Genomic DNA, 15437 nt, shown 5'->3' with positions numbered 1-15437 from the left:
ATTCGGATCCTTCAGACGGAACCTGAAAACCCATCACTTCAGGAAAGCCTACAGCCTGCACTGACCCCGCTGCCTCCTCATCACTACCGGAGATACTGCCTCACCAACACCAGAGCTCCTGCAACCCTCAACATATTGTCTCTTCCCCATAATCCTGTAGAATGTAAGCCCACAAGGGCAGGGTCCTCGCCCCTCTGTATCAGTCTGTCATTGTTAATTTGCTTACTGTAAGTGATATCTGTAACTTGTATGTAACCCATTCTCATGTACAGCACCATGGAATCAATGGTGCTATATAAATGATAATAAATAATAAATGTAAGAAAAACTGGCACCAAGTGCGCTATGAGTGTGTTCTCCCATGGAAATGAATAAGGAGCTCACTCTCACTGGATTTTGGAGCAGTAAACGCTCTAAAATCCGTATCAAAATACTGTTATCATATCCTTGGGGTGAGTTCACACTGGCGAGTCTTTTTGCTGAGTTTTTACCAGAAACTCCTCAATCAAAACTCATGGGGGCTGATTTAAAGGGGTTGTCAACTACTAGGACAACCCCTTCTCATTCCCCATGCTTGATCTGGATAAAATAATAAAGCCTACACTCCCCTCCCGTGCTGGCGCTGTTCCCGCGGTCCCGGGGCTGTCGTGTCCATGCCTTCGGACAAGTTGAACATGAAGAGGAAGTCCGGGCTGCGGCAGGAACGTTGGCAGCACGGAAGGTGAGTATGCACTTTATTATTTTATCAGGGCCAAGCTTGGGGAATGAGAAGGGGTTGTCTTGTAGTGGATAACCCCTCTAATAAAACGTCATTGTGTACACCAGTCTTAACGAAGGCCTCGTTGGAGTACGATGCTCCACACTCATTAGGAGGCGCACTCCAGTCAATAAATTTGTGGCGTTTTCTCAGTGGCGGGCGCCTCATCGGGCATGTTCCTCCAATCACAGACTAGAATGGCATGTGTGGGGTAAGAGACGCCAGTACTGTGGCGGATGTGATGTTCGGGCACAGCCGCCCTCCGCCCTGTAGCATGATACTCTGATGAAGGTCCAATGTGAGACCCAAAACGTTCAGTTATTTCTTCTGTTTTTTTTGTCTGGATGCAAAATTAATGGAATTTCCTCATCTTTCATCAATTTGAGCGCCAAGTTTATTTTTGCTTAGATTACGGGTTGGATACCCTACTTGAGCACCATCCACAAGTCATTTTTGTTGAGTGCCTTGTTGTTTTCTACTTTTCGGACACTCATTATGAGGCGCACTCCAGTCAATGAATTGGTGGCGTCTTCTCAGTGGCGGGCGCCTCATCGGGCATTTCTGGGGTAAGAGACGCCAGCACCGTAGCGGGTGTGATGTTCGGGCACAGCCGCCCTCCATCCCGCCTTCTCCCCAATTTCTGCAGAGCTGCTTCACACTATTGTGAAATCGACAAAAGTCCCAAAGTGTTTTCTCAGCTCCGTGTTGTGGAAAAAGTTTGTGACTTCTCAAAATGATTTACGCCAGAACATGGAAGCTTTCATGAATCGGAACCATGGTTTTTTTTTTAACTCTTACTAGTTTGTGGACAGTTTCTGATGTGAAAATGCAGCAAAAAAAAACAAACAAAACAAAACAAAAAAGCAACTCAATGTGAACAAGCCCTTATCTGGTCCGACTCCGGGAACTATCGGGTCACAAAACTGGTGTCCTCAGTTTCTTCTTTTTCAGAAGCTATATATCACATTTGATTGTTGCTAATTTCCACAGTAGCAAATCCGCGCCAAATCACGCAGTGTATCCAGGCTGGGGCACGGGTGCCCCCCAACTGGGCAGGAGCGGACCACCCATCACCCTAGGAGAGCAGCAGACTCTCATGATGGAAGCACAGGTGGACGTGTCTGAGGGAAATGTAATGTTTGCTGATCAGTGGCCCCCAGAGCCAGTGTCACTAGTGGCCCCCCATACCACTGTGCGTGTGAGTGAGGCTGAGCACCGGCATTACCCGCTGTCCTGTCCTACCGCCACTGCGGGGAGAAGTGCCGGTGCCGCAGCTGCCAGGAGCAGTGGGTGTGCCGCCCTCCTCCTCGGCGATGAGCGGCTCCTCCCCGGGCACTGAGGCGGAGGAGGAGGCGGCTGCTTACATGCTGCAGAGCGGGCGGTGTGATGACACCGGGCACTGCCGGGCAGGACACATGTGCCCCGGGCTGCTCTAGTGCATCTCTCCGGGGGCTGCGGAGGCGGCAGCGGCGTGTGCTAGAGCAGGATCTCCGCACAGAGAGCGGCTGAGCCCCGGGAGACACAGACGGGTAAGATCTGCTGTGTGCCCCATAGAGGAGCTGAGGGCAGTGCTGGGAGGGGGCACAGTGCCATCTGTGGGCATGTGTCCGTGTAATGGTGAGGACTGAGCCAGGGGCATGGCGTGGGCTCCTGTGTATGGTGACCCTCCGTGTATAGTGACCCCCTCCATGTAATGGGCTCCTGTGTATGGCGATCCTCCATGTATAGTGACCCCCTCCATGTAATGGGCTCCTGTGTATGGCGATCCTCCATGTATAGTGACCCCCTCCATGTAATGGGCTCCTGTGTATGGCGATCCTCCATGTATAGTGACACCCTCCATGTAATGGGCTCCTGTGTATGGTGACCCTCCGTGTATAGTGACCCCCTCCATGTAATGGGCTCCTGTGTATGGTGACCCTCCGTGTATAGTGACCCCCTCCATGTAATGGGCTCCTGTGTATGGTGACCCTCCGTGTATAGTGACCCCCTCCATGTAATGGGCTCCAGTGTATGGCGATCCTCCATGTATAGTGACCCCCTCCATGTAATGGGCTCCTGTGTATGGCGACCCTCCATGTATAGTGACCCCCTCCATGTAATGGGCTCCTGTGTATGGCGATCCTCCATGTATAGTGACACCCTCCATGTAATGGGCTCCTGTGTATGGTGACCCCTCCGTGTCACGGGCTGCTGTGTATGGTGACCCTCCGTGTCACGGGCTGCTGTGTATGGTGACCCTCCGTGTCACGGGCTGCTGTGTATGGTGACCCTCAGTGTCACGGGCTGCTGTGTATGGTGACCCTCAGTGTCACGGGCTGCTGTGTATGGTGACCCTCAGTGTCACGGGCTCCTGTGTATGGTGACCCTCCGTGTCACAGCTCCTGTGTATGGTGACCCTCCGTGTCACGGCTCCTGTGTATAGTTACCCCTCTGTATAATGGGCTCCTGTGTAAGGTGACCCTCAGTGTCACGGCTCCTGTGTATGGTGACCCTCTGTGTCATGGGTTCCTGTGTATGGCGGCAGCCCTCAGTGTCACGGGCTCCTGTGTAGGGTGACCCCTCCATGTAATAGTCTTCTGTGTATGGTGACCCCTTCGTGTCTGTAACTTGCTTATTAGTGCCCCCCACTTCCCCACTAATTTTTTTCCTCCTCTTTTACGCTGAACACATTTTCCAAAGAGCTTTTCATTAAAACCTGGCATCTGTGTGATCCTGCGCACGCGGGGAGGGTGAGGGGGCATCTGTGTGATCCCGCGCACGCGGGGAGGGTGAGGGGGCATCTGTGTGATCCCGCGCACGCGGGGAGGGTGAGGGGGCACCTGTGTGATCCTGCGCATGCGGGGAGGGTGAGGGGGCATCTGTGTGATCCCACTCGCAAGCGGTTTGTACAGTGGAGTCAATGGACAACATTATTATTATTTATTATTATAGCGCCATTTATTCCATGGCGCTTTACATGTGATACGCAGCTTTATTCTCCCGAAGGTTCACCATGAATGTGATGTGTACAAACTTACTAGGACATTTACTAGGACTCAGTGGGGCACTGCAGGCGGTCTTATGTCATGACAGATAATATAGTAATGGCGGACTGTCTCTACGAGGGCCGAGTCTCTTAATGAATTTGGGACGTCTCTCAGCTGTCGGACACCTCCTGAAATATGTATTTCCATTGAGGACTGTACATTTCTGTTGTAATTTAAGCCACATTTGTGCCATAAATTATCATTTTGGCGGCTACATTCTGCCACCGGCTCTTTCCCGAGAAGCTCCAATTTCCAAAAAGTTGTCTGAGCTGCTGGGAGTTGTGCAAGAATGATATATATATATATATACAGGTCCTTCTCAAAAAATTAGCATATAGTGTTAAATTTCATTATTTACCATAATGTAATGATTACAATTAAACTTTCATATATTATAGATTCATTATCCACCAACTGAAATTTGTCAGGTCTTTTATTGTTTTAATACTGATGATTTTGGCCTACAGCTCCTGATAACCCAAAAAACCTGTCTCAATAAATTAGCATATTTCAACCGTCCAATCAAATAAAAGTGTTTTTTAATACCAAACAAAAAAACCATCAAATAATAATGTTCAGTTATGCACTCAATACTTGGTCGGGAATCCTTTGGCAGAAATGACTGCTTCAATGCGGCGTGGCATGGAGGCAATCAGCCTGTGACACTGCTGAGATGTTATGGAGGCCCAGGATGCTTCAATAGCGGCCTTAAGCTCATCCAGAGTGTTGGGTCTTGCGTCTCTCAACTTTCTCTTCACAATATCCCACAGATTCTCTATGGGGTTCAGGTCAGGAGAGTTGGCAGGCCAATTGAGCACAGTAATACCATGGTCAGTAAACCATTTACCAGTGATTTTGGCACTGTGAGCAGGTGCCAGGTCGTGCTGAAAAATGAAATCTTCATCTCCATAAAGCATTTCAGCCGATGGAAGCATGAAGTGCTCCAAAATCTCCTGATAGCTAGCTGCATTGACCCTGCCCTTGATGAAACACAGTGGACCAACACCAGCAGCTGACATGGCACCCCACACCATCACTGACTGTGGGTACTTGACACTGGACTTCAGGCATTTTGGCATTTCCTTCTCCCCAGTCTTCCTCCAGACTCTGGCACCTTGATTTCCGAATGACATGCAAAATTTGCTTTCATCAGAAAAAAGTACTTGGGACCACTTAGCAACAGTCCAGTGCTGCTTCTCTGTAGCCCAGGTCAGGCGCTTCTGCCGCTGTTTATGGTTCAAAAGTGGCTTTACCTGGGGAATGCGGCACCTGTAGCCCATTTCCTGCACACGCCTGTGCACGGTGGCTCTGGATGTTTCCACACCAGACTCAGTCCACTGCTTCCTCAGGTTCCCCAAGGTCTGGAATCGGTCCTTCTCCACAATCTTCCTCAGGGTCCGGTCACCTCTTCTCGTTGTACAGCGTTTTCTGCCACATTGTTTCCTTCCAACAGACTTACCATTGAGGTGCCTTGATACAGCACTCTGGGAACAGCCTATTTGTTGAGAAATTTCTTTCTGGGTCTTACCCTCTTGCTTGAGGGTGTCAATGATGGCCTTCTTGACATCTGTCAGGTCGCTAGTCTTACCCATGATGGGGGTTTTGAGTAATGAACCAGGCAGGGAGTTTTTAAAAGCCTCAGGTATCTTTTGCATGTGTTTAAAGTTAATTAGTTGATTCAGAAGATTAGGGTAATAGGTCGTTTAGAGAACCTTTTCTTGATATGCTAATTTATTGAGACATGTTTTTTGGGTTATCAGGAGTTGTAGGCCAAAATCATCAGTATTAAAACAATAAAAGACCTGACAAATTTCAGTTGGTGGATAATGAATCTATAATATATGAAAGTTTAATTGTAATCATTACATTATGGTAAATAATGAAATTTAACACTATATGCTAATTTTTTGAGAAGGACCTGTGTATATATATATATATATATATATATATATATATATATATATATATATATATATATATATATATATATATATATATATATATATATATATATATATATATATATATATATATTGTACAAGGTTTCACACATGTTTATGCCAGAACTGATGAATCGGGCCCATAGAGTTTGATAGATGCCATTGTCGGCTTCTGCATCCTAAAGGGATATTTTACTTTCAATACTTTATATATGTTTAAAGCGAACCAGTCATGTGACAAAATGCTATTACTCTGCAGGTTAATAGCATTCTGACACCGTGGGGTGCCCACACTGAGAGCCCCACTGCTGGGAGGAAATTACATTTATTACTCCCGGCAGGCTCGCTCTTTCAGTCATAGCCGTGGTGCCGGAACAGTTTCATTCACCCATATGACTGAAAGAGCGAGGCTGCTAGGAAGAATAAAGTTAATTTCCTCCCGGCAGTGGGGCTCTCGCTCCAGTGGTTGTTATTTTGTGACACAGATTTTCCCAATAAGCTTGTCAGCCATATGTTATATGAACCCTTCAGGAAAAACTGATACTCAATGTTCTGTCTCGGGCTCGGCATGAGGGGCTATTCCTGACATAAGGAATCCATCTTGGGGGTCTTTGAGTCCCGGTGCCCTCAGGCTGGGTTATGATTGCTGCAGGACCTATCAGTTTTGCTTGAAGTATTTTTTGTGACGGCCATATTTTCCATTCCCCTTGCATATGTCAGTGATTTTTCTCACACCTGAAAAAAAAACGACCAATTTTTATCAGTCAGTTAATTGTCAGTATTGAGAAAAAAATATATAAAAAAATGTCAGTGCTTTTTCAACCTGTTATAAAGGATCTGTAGTAGAAAGAAGTGGTCTGCTGTGTGGATAGCTGAGGAGAGGTCTGCGAGAAGGAGGACAGAGTATTGTGTGTTGGGTTTGGCAGTTAGTAAGCTGTTAATAACTTTGGTTGGGCAGTTTCAGGGGAGCAGTTGGGATGGAAAAAGGATTGTAGGTTGTCGAAAAGAGCATTGGTTGAGAGGAGGGAGGAAAATTCAGTGTGGACGTCCTGTTCAAAGAGTTTGGTGTCAAAAGGGAGTGGTGATATGGGGCGATAGTTGGACGTAGAGGTTGGGTCAGTGGATGGCCTCTTCGGGGTTGGCGTGATTGTTGCGCGTTTGAAAAGATAAGGGAAGGTAACAGAGGCTAATGATAAATTGAAAAGATGAGTTCTGACTGGGATTAGCAGGGTGGTGAGGTTGGGGAATAGGGTCAAGAGAACAAGTGGTGAGGTGTGATTTGGAGAGAAGATGCTTGAGCTTTTCTTCAGTGATGGTGGGAAAGAAGGCTGCGGTGGACGGGCATTGGAAGGGTTGTGGTAGTTCAACTGTAAAGCTTAGAGGCTGATCTAAATATTGTGACTTGGCATTTCACCCAGCTTCGACAATAAGCAGAGCTGGAGGGAAATAGGCATGTCAACTCACGCTCATCAAATTCAGGAGAAGAAGCGGTATTGTTTACTCCATAAATCTTACTCAAGTCCCTGATTGGAGCAAGATTTGTGGCGGCACAGATGCGTGTGCCACTTCTCAGACTTTCAGACGCAGCGGATTTATAAATAGGGGGCACCTCCTAATGAATCTGGAGCGTCTGACTCCAGCACGCCTCCTGGTCAAGAGTTTCGTGAAAAAATTCAGTGTTGATGAATTGGTGACAAAGTCTTCTGCTGATACGAGGAGTTCACGGTGAGCAATGGAGCACGAGGAGGGAATTGAAGTGTTGAATAGCTGTGAGGGGTTGTAGGACAGATAAGATGTGAGGAGATGATGTTGTTCTATTTAACAGAGGTGAGGGCCAATTTGAATGTGAAAATGGCTTGATAAAATGAGACCGTCTTACTGTGAGTGCGTTTTCTTCAGGCGCCGCTCTGCGGCTCGAGACTCTTGCGGCAGCTTTTTGGGAGGTCGGTGTGCCAGGGTTGTGCATTGCTTGGTAGCTTTCTTCTACGCGTAGTGATGGCTCATTTTGGTAGCTGAGCCATCCCCTTCTTTGTGCTTCAAATGCCATCTTACAATTATTTAATGGGAATGGTCACATTGATGATGCACAGAAAGCTGATATCTGCTCCAGCAGCGACCAGATATAAGATGTACGGGGCGGAAAACAGCATCTTATATTAAATGGCTGGCAAATACAGCGCAGTACTCGGCCACTAAGCCACGTACAGGCTGCTGCGTTCATCTCTGTACGCCAAGTATCAATGACTCTGGTAAACCGGGCACATCCTTGGGCTACATGGGGTAAATGTAGAGCCGGTCATCATATTTATAATCTTCATTGTCGGGTCCCATAAATGTGTTGGGGAGTCTTTGGGGGCTTCATTTTGGTGAAAACTATTTTTTTTTCACCTTATTGACTGCGGGGTACTTTGCCGAGTGCAGTTTAGGCACTTTTTGTATGGCTCTCTTGTAGGGTACCAACTGTTAGGGTATGTGCCCACGATCAGTAAACTCTGCGGTTTGGACGCTACGTAATTCTGCAGCGTCCAACCCACAGCGGCCAGATGTGACAGCATAGTGGATGGGATTTCAAGAATTCCCCTGCCCACCATGCATGCCGTGTTGGTGGCAGCAGTTACCCAGCACTTCTGAGGAAGAAGCAGAGGGGATACGTGTGGTGAAATAGCGAGAAGCCAGAGTCACTGGTCGTAGCTATGTATCCTGTCTGATTACTGACTGGTTTGCCGACTGCCTGTGTATTACTGGCTTCAGATCATCATATGGTCCCTGCATAGCAATATTATGAAGTTACTGTATATATTTATTCTCTTTTATAGCCCCATTTTTTTCGATACCACATTATCATTGTTGTCCCCATTAGGGCTCATAATCTAAATTCCCTTATCAGTATGTGTTGAGAAAACCAGAGACCCCGGAGGAAACCCACGCAAACACGGCGAGAACATACAAACTCCTTGCAGATGTTGTCCTTGGTGGGATTTGATCCCAGGACCCCAGCATGGGAGTAAAGTAATTATTATTCAGTCACTGGCTTAGAGTATTAAAGAGTTTATCCAGAGCTATTTTTTTAAATATATTATGGGCCTAAAAAGTAATAGACAGGTAATTGCTACCTACCTGCCTGTTATACCCAGCACACAACTGCAAGTGAGCAGCTCTTTCACTTCGCTCTGTCGACGGGGCGTGATGGCTGATGTCATGCTGATTGATGGATGACTCCCCGCAGTTAGGCAGCTGGGATCCGGCTGTCAATCAGCATGACCTCTGCAGTCACGCTGCCCGTTGAAAGAGCAGAATGGAAGAGAAGCCCCTGCTCTGTAAATGCGGAAGGCGCTAAATTGCAGGCAGCAATGGTCTCTGACTGCTCTGTGCCACCAGAGATCGATGCTGGGCACAATAGACTGGTAGATGGCAAATACCTCGCTGCTAGTTTTATGCCTATAGTAGTAAAAATAAACAACTTTTTTTTTTAGATATATCGTTTTATTAATGAGTGGATCTATATGGCATAGCTTGTACCAGTAGGAGCATTGCTTTTACAATTGTATTTTGTTTGCTTGTTGTATATTAAAGCTAAATAAATATCCAGGCGATGGCATTACTTATTGCTGTCTGTGGTGCTCGCGCATTCGCAGAGCTCCCGTGAGTAAAATTCATCTGCCGTGTACTCCTGTGATATAGGCGAGACCCACCATTCCCGCATCTGTATCCGTTACCGGCTTCTAGTACTACTTCCCTAATTGTGAGCTGCTCCGCAGGTGTTGATGAAGCCGTTTAATAGGAGTCATCATTTGCTGATCTTTTCTGCTGCGCAGAATTTTCCTTGGCTGCAACAGTATCCGAATCACTTACTGGATGTAGGGGTGAAATGGAAAGTGACCAAAATATGTACTTGTGCTATGGTCTTCAACCACCAGTGAGGCCCAAGAGAAGCAAGGTAGTTGTGGGGGAGGAGGTGATACATTTTATTGTGGTGCAAACATCTTTGCACCCCCACTTTCCCCTTCTTCTTGGAGGGATGCAGTGAATTCCTGCTCAGCGACTGCAGAACTAGAGAAGCTGCCTGGTGCTGTTCTGACTTCCCAGTTGGTGCCACTGGTTTCTATGCAGAGCCCAGCAATCAATAAAATCTATCCATTTTATATAGTGTGACCGGGTCACTGGCACGGTATATGAGGGAAGATATGTGTCACCTCGCATAATGGCTTCAGTGATGCGAAACCAGTATATTGTCCTCCAGCACACTACGTGTTGGGAGGGTTAAATTAAAGTTACAGACATGGGCTGGTTTTAGGTGGACATCTACAGAGTGGGTGGGAAGGTGTCCACCATATCTCCACCTGCAGAGCCGACACTGGCATATATGCTGACAGGACCTGTGTAATGTCAGTCATGTGATCAGTCACATGGTCTGGGTTGTAAAAAGCTGGATTTGGGAGACAGTCTGGGTGTGTGTCTTGGGAGAAGAGAAACTCCAACGTGGCTCCAGGAGGAGCTGAGGACTTTACGTGTTACCTGCAGGTGAATCCTGCAGGGAAAGGATTCTTTTGGACTTTATCATTGTTTTGTTTGCCATTAGGCCAGAATGGCCACATTTACTTTATTCAATCCTGCCACGGTTTATGCTGTGCTTTAATAAATCAGCAGGTGATTTACCTCAAGCGGCATCCCCGAGTTTACCTTTTGCAAGTAGTCGAGTGAGTCAACCCCTCACAATAGTTATATAAAACTTCACTTGGCGATTATTCTGTGAATGTTACAATGCACTGCAAAACGTCCGTATTGAAGTGCATTGTCATTTCATTGCCCTACTATAGGGGGAAAGATGACAGACACAAGTCTTCACTGATCCCCAGCTGCCATGACAGCCCATCGTCACTCCACGTTGGGGGTTAATGGGATGACCGAGGCGGCCTGCCCTGATACCAGTCTCAGGAGTCACAGCGGGTGTTGGCTGTGTCTTCTGCCACAGATGTTGGTGCGTGACACAACCAGCACCCACCATGACTCCTTAGACTGCTCCATACTTTCTTATCCTACATGTGACAAACCCCGCAGGAGCATCTAAGAGCTGACATTATAAAAGATGGCGTCCCTCAAGCACCTTATCTGGCACAGTGCTGTCGCTTTGGTCATAAACTGCCCCCATCTCTATTAACTAAGGTTTGGACCACAGTTGCAGGGATGCTCACAGTATGTTGGACTCTAAAGAGCATACAGAATAATTTAGCCTTTTTATTAATATCTTATGTTTCTTTTTCAGGCCCAACTTCCATTTTGATTAAATAATATTATAAATTTAGCAGATCATCCTTCTTGGGAAAAGTGCTGGTTGTAATTGGTGTCTGTAGGTATGGGGCAGCCTTTGCCGGGGGCATATTTATACGGGAGATGGTCGTACTGGTGTGATGTGCTGCGTCCTGCCAGTAATGTAAGGCGGGGATGATTCCAGAGTAAATGTCATGTTATAACCACTCTCACAAATGTGTTTCCTTTATGAACCTGATTAAATCCATTTTCCCAATTGCAGCTAATTGCAGCTCAGCGATGTAATGGCGCTGTGAGATGTTTCTAGAGATGATGTGTCCGGCACTTCTCATAAAATATTCACACTAATCACCACATTTTCAGGCCACAGGTTGGATTAGTGTATACAATGGCTGGCTGCCTTCCAATGGTGGCTTCTCTGAAGTGAATGTGTTTGTATCCACCATAACTACATTACATTGGATTGTAAGACCTGACGCCATAAAACTGTGGATCCGAACGTATTGCCTCCTGTATAATGACATGCACTCTACGCACGGATCCATGATAGTGCAGTTAAGTGGCTCAAGATTTCATCTACTTAACGTCATTTTACTGCACAGTCCCCACTATTCCTTATGCATTTTCTCCAGCATTGAACAAGAGCCTGCATGCCGCTCCAGCAGAGGCAAACCTGTGATGACGGCACCATTGGCTAGCAAAATGTTGACCAATGTAATTTATCTTACACTGGCCCAAAGAGATGAAGTCTGAAGCCGCCAGATCCGGACGGTTTGGTGGCTGTGATCAGACAGTAACAGACCAATTTTGCAATGTGCTCATTAGTCCAGCAGGTCGTAACAAATTAACATTTGATGCTCTTTCTGTACCTGTGTATCCATCCGTGGGACCCAACTGGCACAAACTTTGCAAGAACCCAACGTTGCCAACATCTTTTCCAATACATTAAAGCTGCCATTAAGCTCTGTACAGTTCTGTTCCCTGATCATAGTCAGTCAATTCTTACTGATGAGCTGATCAAGGTGATCTTCATTTTGAAAGTTGACATCTGTGCAGGGATACCCGCAATGTGGCTTGTCTTTCACATCATCTCTCCACTGTTGAAATGTATCACCCACCTCTTCATTGCTCACATCCATTATATCGTCTCCATAAACCTTTCGGAAAGCGTCGGTAGATATCAGGATGTGCAATTTTTTCGGCATAGAGGAATTCTATAATAGTGCCTGACTTATACGTGCGTCTGTCTTACCGCTGTCTCCAACATCATATCCTCCCTCTATCTGAAACTGAACCTGTCAAAAACTGAACTTGTATTTACTCCCTCCACTAACATACCTATGCCTGACATTGCCATTTCCATGTGTGGTTCCACCATTACTCCCCAGCAACATGCCCGCTGCCTTGGGGTCATACTTGATTCAGAGCTTTCATTTCAATCCATTCACTGGCTCGCACTTGTTATCTGCACCTCAAAAACATTGATAGAATTTGATCTTATCTTACTTTCGACTCTGCAAAAACTCACTGTTGCTCTTATTCATTCTCATCTTGACTATTGTAACTCTCTACTAATCAGTCTCCCTCATATTAAACTCTCCCCTCTCCAATCTGTCTTGAATGCTGCAGTCAGGATCATATTTCTCACCAACCGTTACTGATGCCTCTACCTTGTACCAGCCATTACACTGGTTACCCATCCACTCCAGAGTTCAATGTAAACATCACTCTCACCCATAAAGCGCTCCACAGTTCAGCACCTCCCTACATCTCCCTCGTCTCAGTCTACCACCCTACCCTCAGTTTCTAGGAAGGATCAACTTATACTAAAATACCAGCAACATCCGACTCTGACATAGATTAACACAATACAGTAGGAGGCTTTACATTTTGGAGCAACGCTCGTAACGTTTTACCTGGTGTAAATGCTGCTGTTCTCCTGTATTTTGGTAGCTTATATTTTTTTTGTTCCTTCACCTCTCCATTCCTGACATATGGTCCCTTCCCACCTTGTATGTAAATTATGTCTTGTTAATCAATTGAGCATGTTCCTCAAAGATTCCTGTAGAGAAGAGTGGAGGACCACCCAGGCTTAGCTAAAAGGACTAGATTTACATAAAGGGAAAAGGGGGTCATATCTCGAGAAAGGAAAGGCACAAGAACAAAACAAAAACAAAACCAATTTCGGGAGAAGAACTGCATTTACACCAGGTAAGAAAACAACATTTATGGTAAGTGACTGATCATCTTTACGTGGCAAAAATGTAATAAAGCAGGTCATATAAGAAAAGGCAAGTACTGGGACAACTGCAAATATTTTTTCATCTCTCCTATTTCTTTTCTTCTTCCATATTCGTTCTTCTTTGACCACTCACTCTTCATGTTGCCACCTACTGCTTCCTTGGTTTGATTAGTTTTTTGCAAAAAAGGGTTGAATGTCCCATGAAGACGACCTTATCCACATGCCCTATTAGCGCATATGGGCTTAATAGAGGAAAACCCTACTATCAGAGCCAGAATAGTGATATATTCATAGTTGGTGGAGAAGTTGCAGATTTGCATTGGAAAATCCATAGGGTTTTATAGTGTCAGGAAAGTGGATGAGATTTTAATGTTCTTCCGACAAATTCTCACAGAATTTTCCCTTCATGTGGATTTGATATTCTCAGCATGTCAATTTCTGTTGCTCTGTTGTGGGTTTCCCTGTTGAGTTTAAAAATCAACAGACCCCAATTGTGGCGGATTTTGCTGTCAATTATTCTTGAGTTCTTCCTTTCCTTAGCGCCAACACTTTTTTGGCCGTAAGTGTATGCCTATGAGCCCATCAGTTTGCGTCAGAAGACCCACGGTCAGTACAGACACTGCGGTCTGTATCCAAACTCTGAAATATCTCTGTCTGAACTCAGCCTAACCATTATAGCTTTTTGGTACAATCGATGGTCAATCTATTTAGTGGAGACGCATCACAAAGTGCGACACGGCAACATGTGCAGGCTAAATGATGTTTTTCCTGCCCTATAACTATTCTGTTGGACTTTCTGTAACAGAGTGGATTCTATAGGACAAGAAAAATCGCGCAAATTCTCCAGCCATTTATTGTAATGAAGAACATTTATTATATTTGTGGCGCAGTTTCTGGTTATCGCACTCAGTCGGTTAATTCTATTCGCAGATTGTCCTCCAATTTCATTTAATCATCTTTTGCTTCAGACCTTTGCTTTGTTAATGGTAAAAATATTGATGAGTGTCAATAGGGCAGAGCTGCTGAAATTACAGATGGAAATCAATATGTTTTGTCAGTGGAGAGTTGGAACGGCTCGTACTGCGCAGTGCTTAAAAAACAGCATATTTATAAAGGAGTCCTGTAATATCTGGCATGTACTATGTATATCTAATAGCTGAGACGTGCACTCCTGTCCTGATAGGTATAGTTATTTCGTAACGTTTTTAGGGGTGTGTGTGGACACCTTTTCTAGTTTCTTTTCAGGCCTCCCTTTCATACAGCGTTAGTCTACAGTCACAGGTCGGCAAACCTCATACAAGCTGTGCATTCTAAAGTGCGGGATTAGTCTACAGTCACAGGTCGGCAAGCCTCATACAAGCTGTGCATTCTAAAGTGCGGGATTAGTCTACAGTCACAGGTCGGCAAACCTCATACAAGCTGTGCATTCTAAAGTGCGGGATTAGTCTACAGTCACAGGTCGGCAAGCCTCATACAAGCTGTGCATTCTAAAGTGCGGGATTAGTCTATGGTCACAGGTCGGCAAGCATCATACAAGCTGTGTATTCTAAAGTGCGGGATTAGTCTACAGTCACAGGTCGGCAAACCTCATACAAGCTGTGCATTCTAAAGTGCGGGATTAGTCTACAGTCACAGGTCGGCAAGCATCATACAAGCTGTACATTCTAAAGTGCAGGATTAGTCTACAGTCACAGGTCGGCAAGCATCATACAAGCTGTGCATTCTAAAGTGCGGGATTAGTCTATGGTCACAGGTCGGCAAGCATCATACAAGCTGTGCATTCTAAAGTGCAGGATTAGTCTACGGTCACAGGTCGGCAAGCATCATACAAGCTGTGCATTCTAAAGTGCGGGATTAGTCTACAGTCACAGGTCGGCAAGCCTCATACAAGCTGTGCATTCTAAAGTGCGGGATTAGTCTATGGTCACAGGTCGGCAAACCTCATACAAGCTGTGCATTCTAAAGTGCGGGATTAGTCTATGGTCACAGGTCGGCAAGCATCATACAAGCTGTGCATTCTAAAGTGCGGGATTAGTCTATGGTCACAGGTTGGCAAGCCTCATACAAGCTGTGCATTCTAAAGTGCGGGATTAGTCTATGGTCACAGGTCGGCAAGCATCATACAAGCTGTGCATTCTAAAGTGCGGGATTAGTCTACAGTCACAGGTCGGCAAGCCTCATACAAGCTGTGCATTCTAAAG

General features: G+C 45.7%; 1 protein-coding gene across 2 annotated transcripts in view; it reads left to right on the top strand.

Annotated features, from left to right (window-relative positions):
* The first annotated feature begins 2087 nt into the window (after positions 1–2087).
* The window catches only part of PAG1 (phosphoprotein membrane anchor with glycosphingolipid microdomains 1), a 220462-nt gene continuing 207112 nt past the window's right edge, over positions 2088–15437 (top strand). For both annotated transcript variants that reach the window (XM_077270723.1, XM_077270724.1), the window contains exon 1: positions 2088–2286. The gene's annotated coding sequence lies outside the window, so the exon portion shown is untranslated. The remainder of the gene's footprint in view (positions 2287–15437) is intronic.

This window comes from Ranitomeya variabilis, chromosome 6 (assembly GCF_051348905.1).
Source record: "Ranitomeya variabilis isolate aRanVar5 chromosome 6, aRanVar5.hap1, whole genome shotgun sequence".
NCBI classification, from domain to species: domain Eukaryota; kingdom Metazoa; phylum Chordata; class Amphibia; order Anura; family Dendrobatidae; genus Ranitomeya; species Ranitomeya variabilis.
The sequence above is the reverse complement of the archived record's forward strand: the minus strand, read 5'-3'. Positions and strand labels throughout refer to the sequence as shown.